Below are 14,901 nucleotides of genomic sequence, written 5' to 3'. Positions count from 1 at the left end.
CAAAAGGAAAGTATACATACACCTAAAGAAACCCAAATTTAAATACTCCAAATTGACAGCACAAAGAGAAAGCTCCCTCAAGTCATATTTGGCAGTCTAGACATCCACATCCTGTAAACAAAGCGATGCCAAGGAAATTACCAAAATATATATACCAAAGATAAATACAATGAATCCTTATTGATTATTCTAGCGTAAAATGGGGATAAACTTAGTAATCAAACAAAACCTAATAAAATGATGACTTGGAAATTGATGTTCTGTTGTCTTTTTATTTTCAATGTACTATTGTTTTCTTGTGATTTTTAAAATGAATTCATTACAACAGCCAACCAAAATATGTGCATAAAGTATGTGTATGTACAATTATAGCTCTCTTGATGAAAATAACACTTTAAAAAGGTTTTATGTCTCTACTACAGTCAAATATTCATACAGTAATCTCAAATATTCATATAAAAACAAATTTTAGGAAATCTATGTATCTATTCTTCTTTAGAAGAAGAGGGAGCAAAAGCAATTCTGTCATCATGTAGAATTTATGCTAATATTGAACCTCATCTAATAGTTCTTTATAATTACATTTGGTTACTGGCATAGTGTGTTAAAATATTCTCAAAGTATATTTGACAGGCCTATGCACCCATTTCAAGTAGTATGCTTCTGAATAGGTACAATTTTTGCAAAGTAAAAAGGTTAGCAGGTTAGCTTGAATCAAGCCAAATACTGATAAAAGAAAATCTCTTTGGATGGGCAGACCTCAAAAGCTTGTTGAAGGCTGCTGGTTCAACTAAGCATTGATTAAGTGTGTGAATGCTTATCTGATGCTTATCCCAACTTATCTGAAATTGAACATCTTTGTTCTAAAAACTAGGCCAAAAATCTGACACTGATTTTGGTGCTTTGGTTCAGAATAGGTCACAAGAGCAGCCCAACTATGAAGTAGAAATATGTCTGGAAATAAAAGCAGGAGGATTAGAAATTAAAACTGTCAGCATTTTGAAAATGTATGGTGCAATGAGTCTCAATGAGGTGGGTGGCATATATAAATATCAATGCAAGAAGAAGGTTGGCGTGCTTGTTGGAAAACAAGACAGAAATTTGTCCCAATTTTTGAAAATCATGAGTTAATTTATTTTGAAATTTTGTATAACATTCAAAGCATGGATACAGGGGATTTCATTTTTGTTTTTCATCAGAAGAAAATACAGGAAAGACTTCAACTTCTGGGAAGATGGAAAAGATGTACTCTTCCCCATTTCTCTTACTTAGCACAAATAATAAATTATGAACTTTATATGTCAAATGAACACAGGATCCTTAATGGTAGGAAGAAGAATGGACATTCCTTTCCTTGAGTCCTATACGTACACCTAAGGAACCTCAAATTTAAATAGTCCAAATTGACAGCACAAAGAGAAAGTTCCCTCAACTCATATTTGGCATTCTAGACAACCACATCCTGTAAACAAAGTGATGCCAAGGAAATTATCTTAGGACTCAAGGGAAGGAATGTCAGTCAACCAGTATGCCACTAGATCAAATTGAAAGTGGTATATCTGTTGTGGAAAAAAATAGCATGGTAGTTTCTCTAGAAAGTAGACATGTACTTACCAACATCCCAGCACATGCATTTCTAAGTATTTATCTCAGATAAATGAAAAATGATCTTTGTACAAAAATCTGTGTTGCATTGTTCATAGAATCTTATTTGTAATAGCATGAAACCAGAAACAATGCAGTTATGTTTCAAGGTATGAATGATTACATGGACTTTGATATAACTATACCATGGAAGATAATTCAGCCATAAAAATTATAGACACAATATCCTGAAGGAATATAAGGACTTAGGCTGAGTTCAAAGAATAATTTCAGAAATATCACAACTTTATGATTCTTTTCATATTCTCAAAATGGCAAAATTACAGAAATAGAAAACAAAAATTACTGCTACCTCTAGTTTAAATGGTATGGGAGAAAGTTACCCTTAGTATGAGAGGTATCTTTGTAGTGATGGAATAGTTCTGTATCTTAATTGTGGTGGCGATTAAGTAAATTTATACATGTGATTAACTAACATAAAACTATATGCATATTTTAGGTGAAAGTCACTTTTCCAATATTGCTATTGTGCAGATATAGACAATGAGAGGAAATTGTGTGGATGGTACCTGGAACTTCACTATAATCTCTTTGAATCAGTATTTATTTCAAGCTAAAATAAAACACAATTACTTAAAAGTATGAAAAATACTGATATGAAGGGAAAGTGTAGATAACCATTTAAGAGAGAACGATAACTTTTTATTTATTTTTTGATGTGGTCTCCTTGCTCTGTTGCTCAGGCTGACTCATAGGTTCTGGGGTCAAGTAATTCTGCCTTAACCCCCTAAATAGCTAGACTACAGGGTGCCCACCACTGTGCCCAACGCAAGAGAACTTTTGTTCATCTTGAGTTTGAGATTTATGCCACAGTTTATTTTTACTAAGAATTCAGGACAATACTTTTTTTTATTAATTCCTGAGTTTCTATCTTTTAAAGTTTGGTAATAGGGTAATTTGGGAATCATAAACATGTAGGATAATAGGGCAAAACATTTAAATTTCTGTTCCTGATCCATTAATACCTGTCTAGGAAAAATGTCTCAAAACTTGTGGCCAAAATTCAGAGAACTTTTAATTTGAATTATTTTTTTTGAAGGTAGAGGCAGGGCATCCGCATTAACTAACACATTTTATCATCTACAATGACCTAACAATATTTAAAATATCTATTCTTCCAGTCTTCAGTGTGTGACCAATTTTAACCATTACTAGAATATTATTATAATGGCCTTACTCTTAAAACATATAATCAGAAAAATGTACTGTGTTATCTATAACTAGCATCAATGACCATAAAGCACAGGGGCTTAAAGAATGTTTTCAAATTTAATTTTTCTAAAATATCAAAGATGTTCAATGGTGGGCAATTCAGAGATTGTAATGGTATCTTTAAGCTATGAAAAGATGATTTTTTATGTTTATGATCCAGCATCTTTTGTCCTAGCTTCCACATTCAAACTTACCTCATGATTCAGTATAGCCAGTAGGGCCCTGGTTAGCATATTCACATTATCAGCAGGAAGCAGGAAACAAGAAAAGAAGGCATATAAGAAATCCTATCCTTTCTTAGGGAGATTTCTTGAAAATTTCATTCCATCTCTCACTTATATTCTATAGACCATACAGAATAAAACTGAGTTATTATTAACTAAAAGATAATGAATAATAATTAGGTGGCTAATATTGTCTGTCAACTACAAAAATAATTAAGGCCAGCATTAAGGACTATAAGTAAGCCCAAAGAATAGCTAGTCAGGCCAAAATTATCCTACACCTATCCAAAGAAAATCTATTGCTATAAAGAGAACAAATTGTCAGAAATGGAGCTTGAAAAGGTCACATAAACAGTGGCATTCTGGTAAAAAAAAAAAAACAAAATTGGATCAACAAAAATGTGATGATTGCAGATTATCAGGTGCCAAACATTTTAAAGTGAAGATCGGAATGCAGCTGTTCATAGTATCTAAACATATATAGCAATTAAATATTGTCCTAAAAGTGGCTCATCCAGCAGATCAAATAACTTCATTGACAGTACTTTATAGGTTTTATAATAAATAGCCAGGTGTAGCACTACTAGAATGTATATTGAGGAGATTCTTCTCTAAATTTACAAGAAAGCCTATTCATTTCTGAATGAGAACTTCTGTGAAAATAAGCTAAGATGCCATTATTATTGCCACTTTACAGACAAAGGAACTGAAGTGATCTTGTGCAAATTTACCTAATTAAATTCCATTGTGTACATATCACATAGTTTTGTAATCCATTTATCTGTTGATGGACATCTTCGCTAGTTTCATAGTTTGGCAATAGTAAATTGTGAAGCTATGAATATAGATATACATGCATTAGTTTGGTAGTTTGGTTTCCTTCCTTTTGGGTAGATACCCAGAAGTGGTATTGCTGGATCATATGATAAATCCATTCTCATTCAATTTGCAATCCCACCAACAATGTATTACAGTTCCCACTTCTCCACATCCTCGCCAGCATTTGTTGTTGTTTGTGTTTTGAATGATTGCCATTCTACTTGGAGTTAGGTGAAATCTCAGGGTAGTTCTGATTTGCATCTCTCTGATTGCCAGTGATGTTGAGCATTTTTTTCATGCATTTATTGGCCATTGAATTTCTTCTTTTGTGAAGTGTCTATTTAGTTCGTTTGCCCATTTTGTTATTGGATGCTTGTTTTCTTAGTGTTGAGTTTCTTGAGGTCTCTGTATGTTCTAGATATTAGTCTTCTATCAGAGGGGTAGGTGGCAAAAATCTTCTCCCATTCTGTTGGCTCTCGATTGAGGTTCTTGACAGTTTCCTTTGCTGAACAGAAGCTCTTCAGTTTCATGCAATCCCACGTATTGATTCTCCTTTTAATTTGTTATGCCTTTGGGGTCTTGTTGAGGAAGTGTTTATCAGTGCCTATGTATTGTAGTGTTGGACCTATGTCCTCTTCAAGGACCCTCAAGATCTCTGGTCTAATTTCCAAGTCTTTGATATCATCTCTAATTGACTCTTGTGCAGGGTGAGAAAATGGGATTTATTTCCATTTTTTTGCATATGGTTAACCAGTTTTGCCAATACCATTTATTGAACAAGCTATCTTTTTTCCAGTGTATGTTTTTGGCCCTTTTGTCAAAAATCAATCAATGGAATTTTACTCATAAATAAAACACAGTTATGTCATTTACAGGGAAATGGATGGAACTGGAGGACTTTATGCCAAGTAAGAATAGTCAGTCACCAAAAATAAGCAATCGGATGCTCTACTTACTATGCAAAAGCTAGGGAGAAAATGAGTCATAGGAGGAACTCCAGATGAAGAAGGAGATTCCATAGATGAGTAAATAAGGTGACTGTAGGGAGCCATTAAGGTCTTCACCTTATCTTGTCTCACCTTTACTTAAAAGTGCACTTCTAACTGTCCTTGGCCCAGAGTCAACAAGGTATGGAGTCATGGGGGTTTCGGAGTAATTAAGATTTTTGGAATGGTTGATATTATTTGTTCAGGATTGTTAGATAAGATTGGGTTTATGTTATACTACGGTATTGTTTGGCTTGCCAACAATGTATGTACTTTGTACTTGTCTTTCTTTCATTCCTGTGTAACCCGAAGTTAGAAACTATAAAAAGCTATGATTGAATGAACTCCGGGTTCCAGTAGTGATTGGTGGTCCTCCCATGCTTGAATTCGTTAATCCTCACTCCTCTCTTGGGAACCCGTACTTCTGCCGGCTGGTTCAGCCAGGTGACCTAACTGAGAGAATGGTAGGGGGGAAGAGGGAAATTCTCTAATGCACATGACGTACATTAACAACAATGTAATCACTAAGCCAAACATGAGAAGGAGGGAGATGGAAGGAATGGGGTGTGACTGGATAAGGGCTAATTGGGTGATGTGTGTATGTATGTCTGCACCATCTCGCATCCCATTAAGATGTATGAGTACACTGCACCAATAAAAAAATTTGAAAAGTCAAATAACCCAATAAAAAAATTACCTAACTAAAAAATGGCAGAACCTAGATTCTCCATCACCAAAATGCTGCGTTATTATCTTACTGCACAAATCAGCATTACCTACACGATCATTTAGCTGTGTGTTTAATCTAGATAAAAAAGAAATATTCACTGCTCCTTTCTAAGCGCAGATTATTTTATTTTGCATTCAGCTTAAAAATTCATATTATCAAGGCTATTGGAAAATATGTTTTCTGGAAAGTCCTGTGTGGTTAACTGGAAGAACTGAGCCTGCTAGTGCATTGGAGGTTTCATAGGCAGCTGAGGCCTCCTCCAAGGGATCCATCTTAATCTCCAGAGAGGAAGAGCCCAGCTGCATCTCTCCTCCAGCATTTTATCCAGCTGCTCCAAAGTGCTTTGCTTGCAGGGCAGCCATGGCCAGTTCTTTCTGCTAAAGATAAAGGATCCTGATTATGGCATATATTCCTGCAGCAAACTATACCTTTTTGCAGTTGCTTGTTTGTTTTATTTAAAGCCATTTTGACAGTGTTCTGCTTTATCTGCTTCTATAAATAATCAGCCTTAATGATAAAGTATAACCTGCACATTCAAATGTGCATTTACTTCTATACATCTTCATGCCCTGAATAGGCACAGCTACAAAGACATCAACTTTGAATATGAGCATATGGTTCTGAGAACTTCATATTTCAAATTCACAATTCAACTTAGGAATTGAACATAATGTTTTCATTAACACTGATGATACATAAAACTGCTTCTTAAAAAATAATAAAACCTGGACTTGAGCTGTGAGGTTGAAGCTTTGAAGCTACTTAGGACTGAATTTTTATGTTGAAAAAAATTATGTTTGACAGCAAGATAAAGCATGCATAAAATATCATCAAAATCCACAATGCCTCTGTTTAGTTTTTAAAAGAAACTTGTAGGCAAATGTTGCTCTATTTCCCAACTAGTGACTATTAGTTCCTAGCAAGTTCTTTATCATTGATTTTCACACTGATGCTCCTTTGTCTGTGTAGTGTAAATATGTCCTCTGTGATGGCCATTAGTGTCTCCAATTCCCCCCCAGAGCCCCTTTTGGTGCATATGTCTGAAAAAGACAGCAGAGAGATACGAGAGTCACACATAATTACACATTACTCTAGAGTGACTTGGAACCCTATGGAACACCTGGTTGTGCACACAAAGGACTGTATACAAAATACAGTAATCTGTAGGATCTTTTATTTAAAAGTCTGTGTAACAAAAGATGCCAGAAACTCCATGTCTTACTTTCTCCAACCAGAAGCATTTAATTTTTCCATTAATGGTGAGCCTAGGGAGTTCCAGTCCAACTTCTTCCCACTGTGCCCACACTGCTCTTAATAGACCATCTCTTTGAGAGAAGAGAAGAGTTCAGGCGTCATGCCGAATAAATTTCTGCCTCAATATAAAAGCCTTATAAGAAACGGAAGATCCATGGTGAGCCTCTGGAGAACTCCCTGTGGAGACTTCCTCTTTTACTGTATGTTAGAAGTATCTCTTGGAGAACAGGAAAGACAAGGCCAAAGGGCATGTACAGTAGACTGAATCCCTTGAGATCCGTGTCCCTCTTCCTTCCCAGACAGTGGAATCTATCTATGGCTGCCACAGATGCTCCTTCCCACTGCCTCCTAATCATCCCCGGAACTTCACATCATGTAATTTCCTTCCTCCCTCAAATTTCACTTCTTTGGATTTCTTGGTGAACAATCATATTGCTGTGGTCCCTAATAATGATTTCTAACAGAAAGTCCAATAAAATGAAAGCATGATGGAAAGAAGTACCTGGACAAAATGGAAATATTCATAATTACATAGGTTTAGGCATGATTCATTCAGCTGCATCTTCCAAAACAATCTGTGCCAATTTTAATATTATCGATACTTGTATTTTAATTCATTTATTCCGGGTTCATCTTTCAAGAGAAAAAAGCAGATAGTTTCCACTGATAAAGTAGTGAGATTTTTTTCTTGGAGTCTCAGATTAAATTTTAAATAAAAATAGAGTAGAGATGTTAGAAGAGCTGAAAATTGCTAGTTCAAAGCCAAAATTTGTGTGGAGGTTGTTTGTTTGTTTGTTTGTTTTGGAAGTTTTGTTTAATTTTGTTGTGCTTTAGTTGAATTGCTCTTCCATAAGGAACATACCTTCCAGGTTTCCTCAAGTGCCACCTGTCCATCTCTGCTGTCTTTCACCTGGATACATCACACATTGCAACCTACCTGAAAGCAGACAGCTTTGCATTCATAACTTTTGGCCTACAGAACTTTAAGACTGATAGATGTATTAAAGGTTATCTGGTCTCATTTCCAAAAATTGTTCCCTATAGTCCCATTCTTCCAACTTTTCACTCTTGCTTGTTCTGGAAAAGGAACATAGTTTGAAACAGTCTTCGATCACTGCACAGGAATTCTTGATGTGCCAGTTCATGGCAATTTAACGCTCATGCATTTTTAGCCTGTTTGCTTTCCTGTCGATAGGAGAGTAACCTCTGTGCACTGTGATAACCTCCATGAGAATAGATTTTTATACCAAGTCCAGTGGTAGTATAGCAACTCCATACACATGCTACAGACAGATATTGAAGCTTGTGATTTATTGGTAAAGGCTTCAAAGCCTTTTTTGAGTTGGAACACCTTAGCAGAGGCATGTAACTACATTACTCACAGGTAGAGCTCATTTCTATGCCTGCTTTTATAATGAATTGAGCAGGGTCCTTTGAGTTTGCCGCTATTTTTGCTTTTGTGTAAAAGTTCAAAATACAGCAGGGTCACAAACAGAATTAGCTCAACAGTGAGTAAAATCCATTGGGAAGCAGGGAAATTGCATTTCTCTTGCAGGTACAAGCTTCGATGGCCTTTTCCTCCTTTACATCCGCCTAGAATTTCTTATTACTACTAAGGAGAATAAAGGCAATGCCATTTGGCATAAGAAATGCTTTTCCTTCTGATTTTGCCTGAAAATCCCCTCAACTGAGAAAAAAGGTGATAGGAGCCATATGCTGCCTGTAGCATCTATAAGCTTACTATTCCACACTCGCAGGAGTGTTGCGGTAAGGGGAAGGTCTCTTGAGCACATGGGAAATACAGTTGCAAAGAGCTGGAAAATCCTAGCTCAGGAAACGCATTGGCAAGCTGGTAACCATTAGAAACACATTTTGGAGTCCTGGCCTTTCCTTGAATCACAGTAAAACTAATTTCAGAATCTCAAACTAGTGTCCTGCAATGCCCTTCTTTATATCAAACTGTTGATAAAATGGGACTCATGTTAGAGAAGATTATCAAACTGGTTGTCTAGGCAGATGGACTCTGACCATGTGAAAGAAAGGCTCATCTACTGATAGCAGGACTGACTCCAAGTGGATCTCCCTCTAGTCATCTCATGCTCTGTGTCCATGCCTGCATATATTGTTAAATGCAAAACCTTGTGAGACTAGAAGCTAGCCCGAGATGCTCTCTAATTTCCTGAAGTGTTGCATCAAATTGTGTCTGTGATAATTGGGACCGAACCCAGGGAAATTCTACCTTTGAGCTACATCCTCAACCCTTTTATTCTTTTTAATTTTGCTCTCAAACAGGGTCTCACTAGGTTACAGAGGGCCTCACTAAGTTGCTGTACATGTTAGTGAGGTTGGTAGTGATACCTTCATATATGAACATAATAACATTACTTGAACTGTTTCCTTCATCAGGTCTCCTTTTTCCCTACCTGACTCCATTCCCAAGTCCTCTTCCACTATTCTACTGGTTTCTCTTTTTTTCCCCTGAAATTCCCTTTGTTTCCTATTTTCTCTGCATTTCCACGTAAGACAGAAGACATGACCCTTGATTTTCTGAGACTGGCTGATTTCAGCATAATCTCTAGTTACATTTATTTTCCTGCAAATGATGTCATTTCATTATTTTTATGGCTGAGTCAAATTCCATTGGGTTTATATGCCACATGTTATTTATCCATTCATCTGTTGATGGATACCTAGACTGGTCCTATAATTCAGCTATTTTGAATGTGTTGTTTTAAACATGGGTATGCATGTATCACTGTAGTATTCTAATTTTACTTAATTTAGAAAGATACCAAGGAGTGGTATAACTGGGTCATGGGGTAATTCAATGATCAGTTTTTGAGGAAATTCCATACTGATCTCCATAGTGGTTTTACTCATTTACCACCAACAATATATACAAGTTCCTATTTCCCCACATTCTTGCCAATATTTGTTATTGCTTATATCCTTGATGATTTCCATTATAACTAAAATTATATGGAATCTTAGTGTAGTATTGATTTGCATTTACCTGATCCTAGTGATGTTGAACTAGTGAATATCTTGTCATATATTTATTAGCCAATTGTATTTCTTCTTTTGAGAACAATCTATTCACTTCTGTGGCTTATTTTTTATTGGATTGATGTTTTAGTGTTAATTTTTTTTAGATATTAGTTCTCTATCAGAGGAATAGCCCACAAAGATTTTCTCCCATTCTGAAAAAGCTTTCTATAGGCTTTGGATTGTTTCCTTTGCGGCGTAGAAGCTTCTTTTTTTACTTTGACTCTATTAATAATAAGGTCAATACTTTATCCCCAATAAGAAAGTCAATGTCCCATGAAGCCTTGTTAATGACCCATGAGTACCTGGATCCTATTTGTGACTATCTAGTTTCCCAAATCCCTGACATATAGTTTGTCCCAGTACATGGGAAACTGAAGATGAAAATGGTAAAGAAGTTACCTATGTTGTTTTCCTGACTCTAATCTCAACTGCTACCCAAGTGTGAGTCAACTAACACTCATCTTAATAGAAAATAATTAATAGTCTTTACTGCTCTAGCAGGTTGTTTTTCCATGAGAATAAAGATCAGGTGTGTCTTGTTTATCATGATATTCCTAGCAACCAGACCAATGCCCCTAACATAATGGATACTGAATTAATTTTTGTTGAATTTTGAAGGAATAAATGAATGATGTGAAGTAAAATGATCAGTTCTATTAAAAACATCTCTCCTGGAGCAGGAAATTTCAGAAACTTTTAGGTAAAATTCTCTTTCAGTGAACTTAGTAAATAGTTACCACAAATATGCCCTAGATGATATTTGTTGCCATGATGTTTTGAGGAAAAGATGACAGGGTGAACTATACAAATAATTTCCAACTTCATAGTCACTAGTTTCAGTGGAATATTAAATCTTGCAACTTTCCACTAAAGATGCAGGAAGTTTTAAAGGTACAAAGTGTGAATGAATACTATACCAAGCTCAGTATTTTGTATGGGGAAGAGGTAGAGTGTTGAGGGAGCCAGGAGAAAGCTTACCACGTGCTGTGTGCATATATGTCACTATCATTCTCAAATCCATTATGGTGTAAGACTGTAATGGACCAGTAATGCACAAATAAAAGTATAAAAAACAAGAATTAAATAGAAAAACTACCTTATAGTCACACCAAAATTAACATTCCTCACCAAGGGGCTGTCAAATAGGAATGATAGATACATGAAAAGATGTTCTTCATCACTGGCCATCAGGGAGATGCAAATCAAAACTACACTGAGATTCCATCTAACCCCAGTCAGAGTGGCAAGCATAAAGAAATCAAACAACAACAAATGTTGGCGAGGATGTGGGGAAAGAGGAACTCTTTTACACTGTTGGTGGGAGTGCAAACTAGTTCAGCCACTATGGAGATCTGTGTGGAGATTCCTAAGAAAGGTGGGAATAGATCCACCATATGATCCAGCTATACCACTCCTGGGTATCTTTCCAAAGGGGTTGAATTCAGAGAACTTCAGCAACATATGCATACCTATGTTCATAGCAGCACAATATGTAATAGCCAAAATATGGAACCAACCCAGATCACCATCAACAGATGAATGGATAGCAAAACTGTGGGAAATACACACAATGGAATTCTATTCAGCCATAAAGAAGAACAAAATTATGTCATTTGCAAGGAGATGGAAAACCCTGGAGAACATTATGTTAAGTGAAATCAACCAAGCACAAAAGAAGAAGATACATATGTTTCCTCTAATATGCCCAACCTAGGAAACACAAAAGAATACCAGTGGGACTCCAGTTATTGAAGGGGAAATACTAGCTAAGTTTGGATGGTAAGATAGGAGAGGAGGATGGTCGGTCTTGATTAACGAGGGTCTACACCTGAACATGTGTAAAAGTATGAATAAGTCATGGTTAACCTGGACAGCCATTGGTGGGAGGGGGGAAAGGAAAATGGGGGCGGGGGGGAGGGCATCAAATATAGTGTAAATGTATACTATTTACGTTCAATAAAAAAAACAAAAACAAAAACAAAAAACAAATAGGAATGAAAAATTGCAATTATTTCATCAGTCTACACAATATGGAATTTCTCCAAAATTAGCTATAAAGAAAAATAGTTCAATCTGGTGTGGTGATGCAAGCCTGTAATCGCAGTACTTGGAAAGCTGAGACAGGAGGATCATAGGTTCAAGGCCAGGCTCAGCAACTTTGCAAGGCCCTCAACAACTTAGTGAGACCATATTTCCAAGTTAAAAATGAAATAGGGCTGGAGGTGTAGCTCAGAGATATAATGCCATTAGGATCAATCCCCAGTAAAACACACACACACACACACACACACACACACACACACACACACAAAGATAATAGTTAAACTTGAAACTCAGAAGGAAAGAATGTTGAAGAAAATGTTGATTGACCTGCAAAGTATATTTCAGGTTTATATTTCTGACTGTGGACCTCACCAATTGCTAGTGTTATAAGTGTTATGTAATTGCCCTGAAGGAGAGGAAGAAAAGGCTTAAGGAATGCCTCCCCATGCCACATGCAACTAGGGAAGATTAAAGCTCATAGAAAGCAATAAAGGAAAAAATGCAGTGTCCATTTGATATGGACTCATTTTAGGAAAACCTGAGAAAGAACATTTACAATGACATTTTCCAATCTGATTAAGAAAGATTTAAACTAAAACTATACAAAGAGAGAAAAATGCCTTTATTGTGTACCTGAGTTAGGCCTGGTGTGCCCACTATAATCCCAGTACTTAGGAGACTAAAACAGGAGGATCACAGATTTAAGGTCAGCCTCAGCATCTTAGACAGACTCTCAGCAACTTAGCCAGACTGTTTCAAAACAAAAAATAAAAAATAGGTTAGAGGTATAGCTAAGAGGTATAAAACCTCTAGTTTCAATCCCCAGTACCACCAAAGCAAAAATATTGTGTACCTGAACCTGATATATAACAATACCTAAGAAAAAGAAAAGGAAACATTTGAAAAAGGATCTTAGAAAGTCTTATGAGAAAATAATAGGAAAAATATTTGAAAGTCATAGTTTTAGCCTCAGATGTCCTATGGCAAGAGTGGTAAGTGAAAGCATCTCAAAATTCTCACACAATGAGGTTAGAGTCAAACGTCACTGACGCTTGAATGGTTAGCACTCAGTAAAATGCTACAATTAATAGTATTAATCTGTTCAAAAGTAGATTTAATGCAAGAAAGAGTATTAGATTTTACAAAGATATAGAGGTGGAAAATGTATCATTAATGACAGAAGTGTGGTGAAGAGAAATATTAAAATAAGAAAAATGTGATAATCAAAATAAGAGAAACCTGACATTGAAGATCTCAATGATATTTTCAATCCTTATCACACAATCGGTGCATTGGCAAAACAAATCTTAATAGAGACTTAAATTCATTATAACCTCTGCTTTCAAAACACTGAGACTTAAGATACTTAAAATGCAACAAAGGAAAGGATTTCTATAGGATTAGGTTTGTCAAGAATGTGCACTGCATGCACATAAAGTATTTCGATTTCAGCAAACTACATAACAAAAATGCCCCATGATTATTTTATGGATAAGATGCTAAAATATGAATATGCATCGTACTATCCAAGTGGTTTCTGACAGCACTGAGCAAGACAGTAAACAGAACACTATTATATTGATTCAAGGCAACATTTATTTCTGGGGGCAGAACAAAGAGTTACCTGTGAGTAGCTTAAATAGGCATGAGTCATATGCGTTTCAGAAATACTTAAATGTATAAACAAACAAATAAATAACCTTTATCCTTTGAAACCAAAGCATTAAGTGCAGTAGTGATCACTTCTGCAAAGCATGCTTCCCTGAAAAATAAAATTTAACCTACTAACTCAAAAACTGAAAATATTAAATTTAGGCATTTAAAATCCAGCAGCAAACCATGAGATAGAAGGATGTCATACATGCATTTTACGGATGAAGCCTCTTCATAATCTCTTATTGGACAAACAACTTTAAAGTTGTGCAACTAGACTTACCCCTCAAGGGATTTGGAGATGTTCTCATCCTTCATGTGGGCCACTTATAAAATTATAAACTTCCTATTGCCTGAATAGAAAGATAATTCTGGTAACTGCCTACACTGGATACCAGTGGGATACTAACTGAGGAGCAAAGAAGGAGGAGAGTTTTAAGAGAATTTATCAAAATAATTATAGGAGAATACTTTCATTAAAAAATAAATTGGTATAATTAGAATAGAATCATAACTCTTTCAGAAGTGCTTCGGCGTACACTCCATCTTTGTTACTTTTAACGATTTGACATTCAGTTAAAATTAAGTGCTTCTTCCAGAGTGCAAAAAAAATTCTGATTTACTGTTCAATTCTTAGCATAGTGGGAAACGATGCAAAATTAGTTACTTTTAGGAAGAGATTATCTCTCTTAACCTTGGCGAATTTTAGCCACTCTCTGCAACTAAATAATGCAGAAAAATGAGAAGAAAATGTTGACTTGTCAAAGTATAACTAAAAGTGCCTTTCCTGTAGGACAAAGATATATTAAAAATTAAAGTAGAAATAAAAAGAAACAAGAGCCGCAGAATTATAAAAACCTGACAGAATTCGTCAGTTATAGTAAAAAGCAGTACATTTATAGTTCTTCTTGCTTAACACCCAGGTATTTCTTGATCCTCAAATACTTTATACAAAGACATTGAAAGGAAGTGTAAGATGATACTTTTCATAATTTTGCTTTGAAATCTTACAAATTGATTCCCCAAGCCCCTAATAAGTACCACATTATCATAATATTGGCTTATACATGTCCTTATTACAAGGCTATAAGAAGAAGCTTCAAGGAGTCACAATACACTAAATGCATAGATATTGAAACAAGCATTTCTAAAACTATACTCCTAAGTAAAAAGTCCAAACTTTACTTGTTACCCTAATATCTTCACATTGAGTCAACACTGTCTGAGAAAAATTTTCTGTGCTCAGAACAATTTCTTTTTGTTTGAT

The sequence above is a fragment of the Muscardinus avellanarius genome (assembly GCF_963383645.1).
Source record: "Muscardinus avellanarius genome assembly, chromosome: X".
Classification (NCBI taxonomy): domain Eukaryota; kingdom Metazoa; phylum Chordata; class Mammalia; order Rodentia; family Gliridae; genus Muscardinus; species Muscardinus avellanarius.
The sequence above is the reverse complement of the archived record's forward strand: the minus strand, read 5'-3'. Positions refer to the sequence as shown.